Genomic DNA, 12,632 nt, shown 5'->3' with positions numbered 1-12,632 from the left:
CGCCCGTCCCCGCGCGTCCCCGAGCCGCCTCTGCCGCCGGACACCCCGTGCCCGCGCGTCTTCGCCGGCCGCTGCCTCGCCGCCCCGCCGCCGCCGGGCTCCGACCCCGTGCCGCCGCCGCCGTCGCCGCGGATCGTGTCGGGCCAGACCGGATCCAGCAGTCCGGAGCCTCCCGGCGCTGTCCCACGCCCCCACCGGCCTCCTCCTCGCCGGAGCCTCCTCGCCGTCGCCGGAGCCGGGGTGGATGGGATCCACCCGTTCCCCAAACCAAACACCGTCCCGCGACCAGGATCCCGCCGTCCCGCTCCGTCTCGTCCCGCGTTGACTTTTCGCGAGGGTAAAAATCCACCAAGTCCCTGAGATTTTCAGCATTCTTGTGCCATGTTCAACATGTCATAACTCCATGCATACTGCTCCGTTTTGCGTGGATTATACATCACAATGTTCCTTGCGAGATGCTCTACATTTAATTACATTGTGTCATACTTGTTTGAGTTCATCTTGATGCCTGAATCATCGATGCAAGAGTGCTATATGATGTTAATCTGCTAAAACTATAACTTGATGATTTGTCTTTTTCGTTGCATTTTGAGTGTGCATCCTATGAACTTGAGCTCTACATGTGTTTTTAAATACATCATGCCATCTTTACAGGGGTGCAATCCATGTAGTTTTGTGAGTCTTGTAGTGAGTGCATCAAGCTTGTTAAATAGGGTACTTGCTGTTGTTGTTTTGCTAGGCTGTTTCTATTATATTTTGTTGCCATGTAAACCTTCTGCTACAAGTTATTTTATGCATAATCTGGAGATGTTCACTAAGGATGTTTTGTTATACATGTCATGCTTTATCCATCCATGCCCCTGGTTGCATTTATAGCCTTCTGTAGCTTGTGGTATGCTTGCTCCAAAATTGCTAAATAATGTTGTTGTCAGCCTGTTAACTTTAAGTTCAGTTTTGCCATGAGTTTTGCTAGTGATCCATGCACCCTATGAACTTGATATTGCCATGCTTAGCTTCATAAACATGTCTTATTACTGTTGGTTGCCTTGTCATGCCATGTATTTCTCCGTGGTGAGTGGTACAAGCTCACCAACATGCCTACTTATTGTTGTTCCTGCCATGTATGAATCTGTCATATCACTTGCTATGTTTACATGGGTGCCATCATATTTTCTGTGCCCTTTTGGATCATGGTCAGTAAAATACTTTTGTTCTATGCATTTAGTAGTAGCTTGCCATGCCTTTTTTTGCCATGATAAGTTCCTGTAACATGTTGTTTGATGGATCTAAACATTGCAACCTGATGTTAATTCTGCAAAGTCTGAAACCGTTACTATATGCAATCTTGCCATGTGTTTTGGAGCATGTTCTAGTGATTTCTGGAGATAGCTCAGTGTTCATGTTTTGTTATGCTTTACCTGTAAGTCATGTACATGCCTTTTTTCTTATATTGAGGTGCTGTAGCATATTGTTTTGATGCTTGCTAGATGCTTAGTTGTTGTTTTGGACAGCTTGTCCTTTAAACTTGTGTAGAGTGTATGTGTTGAACCGTTGCTCCGTTTTGAGTATGCTCTATATGAAACTTGCTTGATTTTGCATGTAGTTTCATATTATCATGATGCATCCTTGTTTTGGTGTGTTTGCTTGATGTTTGTATGCATTTTGCATCAATGCCATGTTTATCTTGTTTTGCTCATATCTTCTAGGCCGTAGCTCCGAATTAAATGAACTTTATATGTAACTTGACTAGAATCTCGTGTAGATCATCTTGGCGCATATTAACTTGCTGTTTAACAACTTGAACATAAGGTTTATTCAGATCTGGACCAATTTCGAAACTTGCATATGAGGACTTACCGGAATTGTTATATGTTGTTCCCGGCCTCATTTAAACTTGCTTTGATGTGTTGCTCTTGTTTGCATCATCGCTTGCCATGAGTAGCTTCATGTAGTTTTGTCATGCATCATGCTTGTTGTGCATCATGTCTTGTCTATGTGTGGTGTGTTTACCATGTTGTGTGCTTCTTCTCGATAGTTCCCGTTTTCGTTGTGATCGTGAGGATTCGTTCGTCTACGCTTGGTTCGTCTTTGTGGCTTCATCTTCTTCATGGACTCTTTCTTCTTCCTAGCGGTATTTCAGGCAAGATGACCGTCACCTTGGATCTCACTACTATCATTGCTATGCTAGTTGCTTCGTTCTATCGCTATGTTGCGCTACCTATCACATGTTCTTCGAGCCTTCCCAAATTGCCATGTCAGCCTCTAACCTTGTCACCCTTCCTAGGCTATGTTACCGCTTTTGCTCAGCCCATCTTATAGCGTTGTTAGTTGCAGGTGAAGTTGAAGATTGCTCCATGGTGGACAGGATTATGTTGGGATATCACAATATCTCTTATTTAATTAATGCATCTATATACTTGGTAAAGGGTGGAAGACTCGGCCTTATGCCTGGTGTTTTGTTCCACTCTTGCCGCCCTAGTTTCCGTCATACCGGTGTTATGTTCCCGGCTTTTGCGTTCCTTACGCGGTTGGGTGATTTATGGGACTCCCTTGACAGTTCGCTCTGAATAAAACTCCTCCAGCAAGGCCCAACCTTGGTTTTACCATTTGCCTCACCTAGCCCTTTTTCCCTTGGGTTTCCGGAGCCCGAGGGTCATCTTTATTTTAGCCCCCCCGGGCCAGTGCTTCTCTAAGTGCTGGTCTGAATCAAAGCCCTTTGCAGCGCCCCCTCAGGGAAACTTGAGGTCTGGTTTTAGTTGTACGGATTGCTCATCCAGTGTTGCCCTGAGAACGAGATATGTGCAGCTCCTATCGGAATTGTCGGCGCATCGGGCGGCTTTGCTGGTTTTGTTTTACCATTGTCGAAATGTCTTGTAAACCGGGATTCCGAGTCTGATCGGGTCTTCCTGAGAGAAGGTATATCCTTCGTTGATCGCGATAGCTTATCATGGGCTAAGTTGGGACACCCCTGTAGGGTATAAACTTTCGAAAGTTGTGCCCGCGGTTATGTGGCAGATGGGAATTTGTTAATGTCCGGTTGTAGATAACTTGACACCAGATCCGAATTAAAATGCATCAACCGTGTGTGTAACCGTGATGGTCTCTTTTCGGCGGAGTCCGGGAAGTGAACATGGTTTTGGGTTATGTTTGACGTAAGTAGGAGTTCAGGATCACTTCTTGATCATTGCTAGCTTCACGACCGTTCCATTTGCTCTCTTCTCGCTCTTATTTGTGTATGTTAGCCACCATATATGCTTAGTCGCTGCTGCAAGCTCACCACTTTACCCCTTCCTTTCCCATTAAGCTTTGCTAGTCTTGATACCCATGGTAATGGGATTGCTGAGTCCTCGTGGCTCACAGATTACTACAACAACAGTTGCAGGTGCAGGTTTCCCGATGGTCATGACGCAAGAGCGATATTTGCTTGTTTTGGAGTCCTTCTTCTGCTTCTTCTTCGATCAGGGGATAGGTTCTAGGTCGGCAGCCTGGGCTAGCAGGGTGGATGTCGTTTGAGTTTCTGTTTGTGTTTCATCCGTAGTCGGATGCTGCTCTTATGTATTGTGATGTTGCATTCGTGTGGCATTGTATGCCTTATGTATGTATCCCCATATATTATGTAATGTTGATGTAATGATATCCACCTTGCAAAAGCGTTTCAATATGCGGTTCTATCCTTGGTGGGACCTTCGAGTCTCTTTACGATAGTATCGCATATTGGGCGTGACAATAGTGTTGTTACTTTGTTTTGGCAGTGGTACAAGATTAACGACGACATCTCAATTGTCAATAAGAATTAATGAAAAGTACACCAACAAATAGAAGCATCATGATTATATTGATGGGAACTAAACTAGGATGACCGAGAAAAAAAGCATTTCTTCATTTAACCGGTGATAGTATTAGATTAGCAGCAACAATAAGAGCATATGGACAATGACCGCACAACCACCATGTACTTTTTGTCGAAACAACATGTATACCTCCACCAAGGCATAAATCAAGACAACTTTTCGAGTGGAATTTCCTCTATAATAGTAGGTGATGCTGGACTAGCCAATGAACTCTAGCTACTATACATGGGGAGCTAGGGAGTAGTCGCATAGAAGAAAACCCGCATGCAGCAACCTAGGGAGCTGGACCAGTACAAGAAGTTATACCTCAGGTGGGTGACATGTCGCTTAGGCGGGTGGGCGGGATCTGCCCACACGACAGCAGCGAACAAGGGCACGGAGGACCTTCGTCTGTGCCAGTGCCGGCTCTGAGAGGATGGTGCCATCGGCTTACTCCATCACCTATGGCAACAACGTCAACGTTGCACCTCCTCACCTCCCGCAGCGGACAGGATTCGGCCAGATCTATGACCACCGGTGAGGAGAGAGATAGTGTGGACACTGTCATCTTGTTTTGATACGGAGAGGGTGAGAGAGCGAGATGCGAGAAACCCTATCAAACAAGAGGCTATAATGGAGTAAAAAAAATTCTCCATAGTAGTGGTTTTAAATAGAATACGCGCATTCCTGGAAAAAAGAAACGAAAACTGGTGGACAATTTTTTAACGTACCAAGAAAGAAAACTCGATCAAAAACACGCCCCCGCTTCCAGGTCGCGAGGGTCGTTGTGCACACACACATAGACATAGACATGCATATCCGTGTTTACGTAAAATTCCATCTCCATCTCCAATCATATTTGTCCAACTGGCACATTATTTACGTTGTTAATTATATACGCATCAATATTAACATACAACATCTCTGGTTTGCGGGCGTCCGGACCACTGCCACGCCCGCTCCTGACCGACCCGAACCCTCTTCATCACCCGCGCATGCTTCCCGCCCGAAACGGTCAGTGCGCATTCATGCCCGGCCACAGCGGACGCGACCTCTCACTGGCGCCGGCATTGAAGTGGCACGCCGACCAAGAGAGCGTCGCCCGCGCCGCTTCCCGGTGCACGCGATTGCTCCGCATTCAAAGGTCGCAATAGCAGGCCACAACATGCATGTAAAAAGTTCTTGGGAGTCCGTGCTACAACTAGCTGTCATCCCCCTACTCGTCAATCTCTTCCAGTGGTGCTAGTACTCCATGGCGCGATCCATAGACAAGAAGGCGGGAAAGTTATCATATACTCGTTTGCGGTGAGTGGCATGCCGAGCGACCGTGTGGGGTCGAGCTGTGGAGGAGGGTGAGACACGAACGTGACAGACGTGATTAAACGTTGGTTTTGCTCAACGTGATCCAACAAAATGAAATGTTGGTTTCTCTCTGTTTCCATTTTTTCTCCAAAAAAACGGAAACACTCCATTTTCATTCCTACTCCGAGGTTGCCCCGTTAGAACATTCCATCAAATACAAAGGAAAACTAACACGCATGATGATGCATCTCAATGATTCACAGATCATAGCCAATATTTACTTCACAACTAAATACAAAAGTTGTCAGAGCGTGTACAAAAAAAACTACTAATGGGGTCACTACGACTTAAACCCTAAACCCTAAACAGGATTTAATTTCCTAGCTAGGTAGAACATGTCGAAGGAAAGATGGCTGGCACCCTCGGATCATATGATGCTTTTGTGCAGTTCCACTAAAATCGAGCTGAGCATCCCTGATGGCAAAGATATTGAAGAAGTGTGATTAGAATAATAGTACTGGCACTAGTTCATGAGACATAAACTCATCACAAATAGAAGCCGGTAGAAGTATAGAAAGATCGACATGGAGATGGAGCTACATGGGGAGCTGTGGCAGTGGAGCAAGCCGGCTCCAAAAGGAAGATGTACTACCTGGGTTGTCGGGCTGTAGCTAGAAGGGCGGTTGGGACGTGGCATCAGCCCATCCTGCAGGGACCCCCGATTGGGACGCACCGACTATGGGTTTTCTCCTTCGCCGATGTCGACTTCTTCTATGCAGAACATTGTTCCCTTCCCCCAGCGGCGGGATCAGGCCGGATATGTGACCAACGGTGTGGCCACCGTCGTTCTATGCTGCCACGCCCAATATGCGACCCTATCCAAAAGGAACTCGAAGGTCCCACCAAGGATAGACCCGCATATTGAAACACTTTTGCAAGGTGGATATCATTACATCAGCATTACATAATAGATGGGGATACATACATAAGGCATACAATGCCACACGAATACAACATCACAATACATAAGAGCACCACCCGACTACGGATGAAACACAAACAGAAACTCAAACGACATCCACCCCGCTAGCCCGGACAGCCGACCTGGAACCTATCCCCTGATCGAAGAAGCAGAAGAAGAACTCAACACAAGCAAGCATCGCTCTCGCGTCATGATCATCGCATAACCTGTACCTGCAACTGTTGTTGTAGTAATCTGTGAGCCATGAGGACTCAGCAATCCCATTACCATGGGTATCAAGACTAGCAAAGCTTAAAGGGAAAGGAAGGGGTAAAGTGGTGAGTTTGCAGCAGCGACTAAGCATATATGGTGGCTAACATACGCAAATAAGAGCGAGAAGAGAGCAAATGGAACGGTCGAGAAGCTAGCAATGATCAAAAAGTGATCCTGAACTCCTACTTACGTCAAACATAACCCAGAAACCGTGTTCACTTCCCGGACTCCGCCGAAAAGAGACCATCACGGCTACACACACGGTTGATGTGTTTTAATTCAGATCTGGTGTCAAGTTATCCACAACCGGACATTAACAAATTCCCGTCTGCCTATAACCGCAGGAACGACTTTCGAAAGATTATACCCTACAGGGGTGTCCCAACTTAGCCCATGATAAGCTCTCGCGATCAACGAAGGATATTCCTTCTCCCAGGAAGACCCGATCAGACTCGGAATCCCGGTTTACAAGACATTTCTACAATGGTAAAACAAGACCAGCAAGACCGCCCGATGCGCCGACAATCCCGATAGGAGCTGCACATATCTCGTTCTCAGGGAAACACCGGATGAGACATCCTACGAGTAAAACCAAACCTCGAGTTTCCCCGAGGGGGCCCTGCAGTCTACTCGGTTCGGACCAACACTTAGACAAGCACTGGCCCGGGGGGGCTAAAATAAAGATGACCCTCGGGTTGGCCGACCCAAGGGAAAGGTATAGGTGGTGGTGAGGCAAATGGTAAAACCAAGGTTGGGCCTTGCTGGAGGAGTTTTATTCAAAGCGAACTGTCAAGGGGGTCCCATAAATCACCCAACTGCGTAAGGAACGCAAAATCCGGGAACATAACACTGGTAGGACGAAAACTAGGGCGGCAAGAGTGGAACAAAACACCAGGCAAAAGGCCGAGTCTTCCACCCTTTACCCAGTATATAGATGCATTAAATAATATAAGATATATTGTGATATCCCAAACAATATCCTGTCCACCAAGGAGCAATCTTCAACTTCACCTACAACTAACAACGCTATAAGAGGGGCTGCGCAAAGCGGTAACATAGCCAAATAATGGTTTGCTAGAGGTTCATGGCAATTTGGGAGGCTTGAAGAGCAAAAGATAGGTAACGCAGCATAGCGATATAAGGAAGCAACTAGCATAGCAATGATAGTAGTGAGATCCAGGGTAGCAGTCATCTTGCCTGAAATCCCGCAAGGAAGAAAAACGAGTCCATGAAGAAGACGAACGAATGAAGCCGAACCAAGCTTAGACGAACGAATCCTCACGATCGCAACGAAACGGGAACTATCGAGAAGAAGCACACAACATGGTAAACACACCACACATGAACAAGACATGATGCACAAACAAGCATGATGCAATACAAGACTACATGAAGCTACTCATGGCAAGAGATGATGCAAACAAGAGCAACACATCAAGGCAAGTTTAAATGAGGCCGGGAACAACATATAACAAATCCGGTAAGTCCTCATATGCATATTTCGAAATTGGTCCAGATCTGAATAAACCTTATGTTCAAGTTGTTAAACATCAAGTTAAGATGCACCAAGATGATCTACACGAGATTCTAGTCAATTTACATATAAAGTTCACTTAGTTCGGGGCTACGGCCTAGAAGATATGAGCAAAAGAAGTTAAACATGGCATTGATGCAAAATGCACCCAAACATCAAGCAAACACCTCAAAACATGGATGCAACATGATAAAATGAAACTACATGCAAAAACAAGCAAGTTTCACATAGAGCACACTCAAAATGGAGCAACGGTTCAACACACACACATGGAACAAGTTTAAAGGACAAGCTGTCCAAAACAACAACTAGGCATATTGCAAGCATCAAAACAACATGCTACAGGACCTCAACAAAAAAACAAAAGGCATGGGCATGATGTACAGGTAAAGCATAACAAAACATGAACACTGAGCTATCTCCAGAAATCACAAGAACATGCTCAAACACACATGGCAAGATTGCAAGTAATAACAATTCAGACTTTGCAGAAATAACATCAGGTTGCAATGTTTAGAGGTATCAAACAACATGTTACAAGAACTTAACATGGCAAACCAAGGCATGGCATGAACCTACTAAATGCATAGATCAAATGTCCTTTACTGACCATGAGCCAAAAAGGATCATAAGAAATGATGGCACCCATGTAAACATAGCAAGTTGTAATACAGATTCATACATGGCAGGAACAACGATAACTAGGCATGTAGATGAGCTTGTACCACTCACTACAGAGCAATACATGGCATGTCAAGGCACCCAACAGTAAGAAGACATGTTTGTGAAGCTAAGCATGGCAATAGCAAGTTCATAGGGTGCATGGATCACTAGCAACAATCATGGAAACAACTGAACTTAATATTAACAGGCTGACAGCAACATTATCAAGCAACTTTGGAGCAAGATATGAACAAGCTACAGCAAGCTATAACTGCAACCAGGGGCATGAATGGATACAACATAACATGTAGAACAAAACATATTTAGTGAACATCTCCAGATTATGCTTAGAATGATTTGTAGCAGCAGGTTTTCATAGCATCACGAAATAACAGATTCAGCCTAGCAAAACAGCAACAGCAAGTACACTACTTAACAAGCTCGATTCACTCACCACAAGTCATTGCATGACAAGATAAGCATAGCATCAACAAGAAGACATGTTTATGAAACAAACCAAGGCAAGAACAAGTTCATAGCATGCAAGGATCAACTACAACAACCTTGGCAAAATTGAATAACATGTAAACAATCTGCCAGGAAACATTTTGTAGCAAAAGTAGAGCACGAAAATGACATGCTAGACTACTCCATAATTGCAACAAAGGGCAGGGATGGATAGAGCATAACCATATGTTCAAAACACCCTTACTGAAGTATCTCAAAATATGCATGGATCTCTCTGTAGCATCATGTTTACATGGCATCAAAATAACAGCAGAACAGGGACTAAAATCAGCAACATTACGAAGCCTAGTTTGCATGCTTGTGCTAGTCACCACAGAGATCACAAAAGAACATGGTAAGCACCCCTGTATAGAAGACATGGCATAGTTCAAAACACATGTAGACATCAACCTCATAGGATGCACACATTAATCATGGCAAAAATGACAAATGAGCAAGTTCTGTTAACAGACAGCAGAAAACATCATGAAGCACTCTTGCAACGATGATTCAGGCATCAAGATGACCTCAAATGAACATGACACAATGGAATGAAATGATGTACTCGTCGAGATGAACAATTTGACATATTACACGCATGAAACGGAGCAACGGATGCAGAGATATGATACGATGAAGATGGCATGATTATGCAAAATATACGGGGCTGGATTTTCGGGGTCAACCTCGTTTGACCGGATCTGGATCTGAGGCACGGCTTTCAAGGTTCGCCGGAGAAGGGTTGCGCGGTGGCCGGAGTTGTCGGGGACGGGGCCGGGGAGGCGCGGCGGAGCTCGGCGAAGGGGCCGGGCGACGGAGCCGGTGACGGCAGGGGGCGACGATCGGATGACTCCGGCGAGGCGAGGAGCATGGAGGCCGGGACCTGGGCCGGAGCGGGGCGCGGTCAGGCCGGCGCTGGGCGCGGGGCGCCGCGGCCGCGGTGGCCGGCGCTGGGCGGCGGAGGCGCCGCAGCAGCGGAGCTCGGGCGCGAGCTGGAGGCGCGCGGGAGTCGGGCAGCGCGCTCGGCGTCGGCGCGGGCCGGGCAGCGGCGACGGAGGCCAGCACGGCAAGACGGGCAGCGGCGCGCGGGCTGCGCGGGCGCGGGATCCGGGCCCGGGCGGGCCGGATCTGGGCCTCGCGGGCCTGCGGTGGAGAGGCATGGTGGAGGGAAGCCGGTGGGAACACATGGCGCGCCGTGGTTAGCTGGGAGCGGCGGTGGAGGTGACGTGGCGCGTCGTGGTTGGTCGGGGTGAGGTGTCCGCGGACATGTCCGGCTCGGGCGGACGTGTCGAGCGGCGCGAGGATGAAGATGGCTAGGGTTTCGTGTGCGAATTTTCGGGGGGAGGGCATATATATAGATTCTGGGAGCTAGGAGAGTCCAAATGAGGCACGGTTTTCGGCCACGCGATCATGATCGAACGACCGAGAGCATGGAGGGTAGTTAGGTGGGTTTTGGGCCACTTTGGAAGGGGTGTTGGGCTGCAAAGAGAAGGGGCTTTTACGGTTACCCGATTAACCGTTGGAGTACCAAACGACCTCCAAATGGCACGAAACTTGACAGGCGGTCTACCGGTGGTATACCAAGGCCGCTTGGCAAGACTCGGGCCATTCCGAGAAAGTTCAACACCCACTCACAACAGGAGACAAAAGAGCAACGCCGGAGGACATAGGAGCGCCGGATTGCAAAACGGACAATGGGGAAAATGCTCGGAAGCATGAGACGAACACGTATGCAATGCAATGCACATGATGACACAAAGCGAATGATGACATGGAAAAATTCAACACGCAAGCAAATGACATGGCAACGACGGCGGATAACTGGCAGACACCTGGCGCATCGAAACCGGCGTGTTACAACACTCCTCCACTAACAAGAGATCTCGTCTCGAGATCTTAGGACCGAGACGGAAGGGAAAAGGGATGAGGAGAAACAAGAACTCAAGAGAAGAAGCAAAGAATCGAGAGCACTCGAGAAGAAGAGAGGAACGACGAGAATGACGAGAATCAAAAGCTCACGGAATCAGATAGGCTATGAAACCACTCTGGTTAAATCAAGATAAGAAACGAATAAGACTGAAAAGATTTAGGCAGAAATCTGACTGAACATGGAAAGAATAGAACATGAACTTTAGAGGATGGAAAGATACTTGATGAAAGGAACAACACAAAAGCTCCGGAAGTATTGAAAGAATGAGCACCTCGGGAAGCAAGAAGAAGAAGATACTTGAGCTCTTCCAACAAAATCTTGATGAACTCTTGAAGAAAGAATTAAATCGTGAAGAACCACCATGAAGAACTCCGGTAACAAAAGGATGATGAGATGGAATGAAGGATGAAAGAATAAGATGAGCATTGCGATGATTTAGATGGAGGTTCCGACGAAATGGTCGAGGATATTTGAACTTCAGAAAAAAAAATATGAAACACTTGGAACTAGAATTTATTCATCGAGAACAAAGTCCGAAGGAAGGGATTAATCACTTGGATGAAATAAGAATAAGATTTATTGTATGCTTATCCTTCATCAAATTAAATTGATGACAAGCAATGGATTTTGCATATTACTTATTCTTCTTGAAAAGGATTGAGAAGTGACATATCGCAAACTTGAGAAGGTCTTCATGATTCATCGGTAGGATTGGAAAGAACGAATGAATTGATATGATAATCAAGGAAAAGTATCTTGAATGAACCACCGTAAGAATTAGAAAAAATGACTGATGAAAGAGAAATAATCATCGGGAAGAATTAGAAGAACCAATAAGCTAGAGGGGATTCAGATACAAGAGAACGGGAAGAAGTCGAGATGATTAAAGAACTCTTGAACGAAGCACCGGGATAATTGGATAACGATAACTGGAATGATGGCCTCCGGTGAAAAGAAACAGAAATCCACTCTTGAAATACTCCGGATGGGTGAGAAAAGGAATATCTGGCAAATGGAATAATTCGAGAGGATGATATGAAGATAGAACCAAGAAACTTCGAAAGAACGGACAAGATTTAGAGGAAAAACTCTTCTTCGGTCTTCAAATGACGACGAGGAACACCACCAAAAGTTACCGAGATACTCCGGTAGAACAAAAACCAAAAAGGTTGAGCCAACAATGAAAATGATTTGAAATCGATCTTGGAAAGGCATCTGACTGATGAAATTCATTCTTACGTCAGACTCTGAAAAGAATTTGGGAATAACTCCGGGGGAATTAGAAGAGTCAGGTAAGATCCTGGGAAAAGACATGTGGGTTAGGGCCCACTGAAAAAAACACCGTTGAAAAGTATGTTGAAGATATAGATGATGCACCGGAACAACTGAAATATTTGAATGAGGTGACAACCTCAAATTAATTCGAACACTGACGAATCTCTTGAGATGTCTTCCGAACTCCGGGATAATTGAATGGCGAGAGGCAAACGAGCAGGGAAAACACTTAAGCCGAGGGAAAGAATGTAATCAACCCGAAAACTTGAATTGCGTCCACTGCAGAAGAAAAAAGAGATGGAGAATGACGAGCGAGAGGAGAATTCACCCGTTGAAATAATTTAGGGAAGACTGAAG

The sequence above is a fragment of the Triticum dicoccoides genome, chromosome 4B (assembly GCF_002162155.2).
Source record: "Triticum dicoccoides isolate Atlit2015 ecotype Zavitan chromosome 4B, WEW_v2.0, whole genome shotgun sequence".
NCBI lineage: Eukaryota > Viridiplantae > Streptophyta > Magnoliopsida > Poales > Poaceae > Triticum > Triticum dicoccoides.
Note: the sequence above shows the minus strand (reverse complement) of the source record.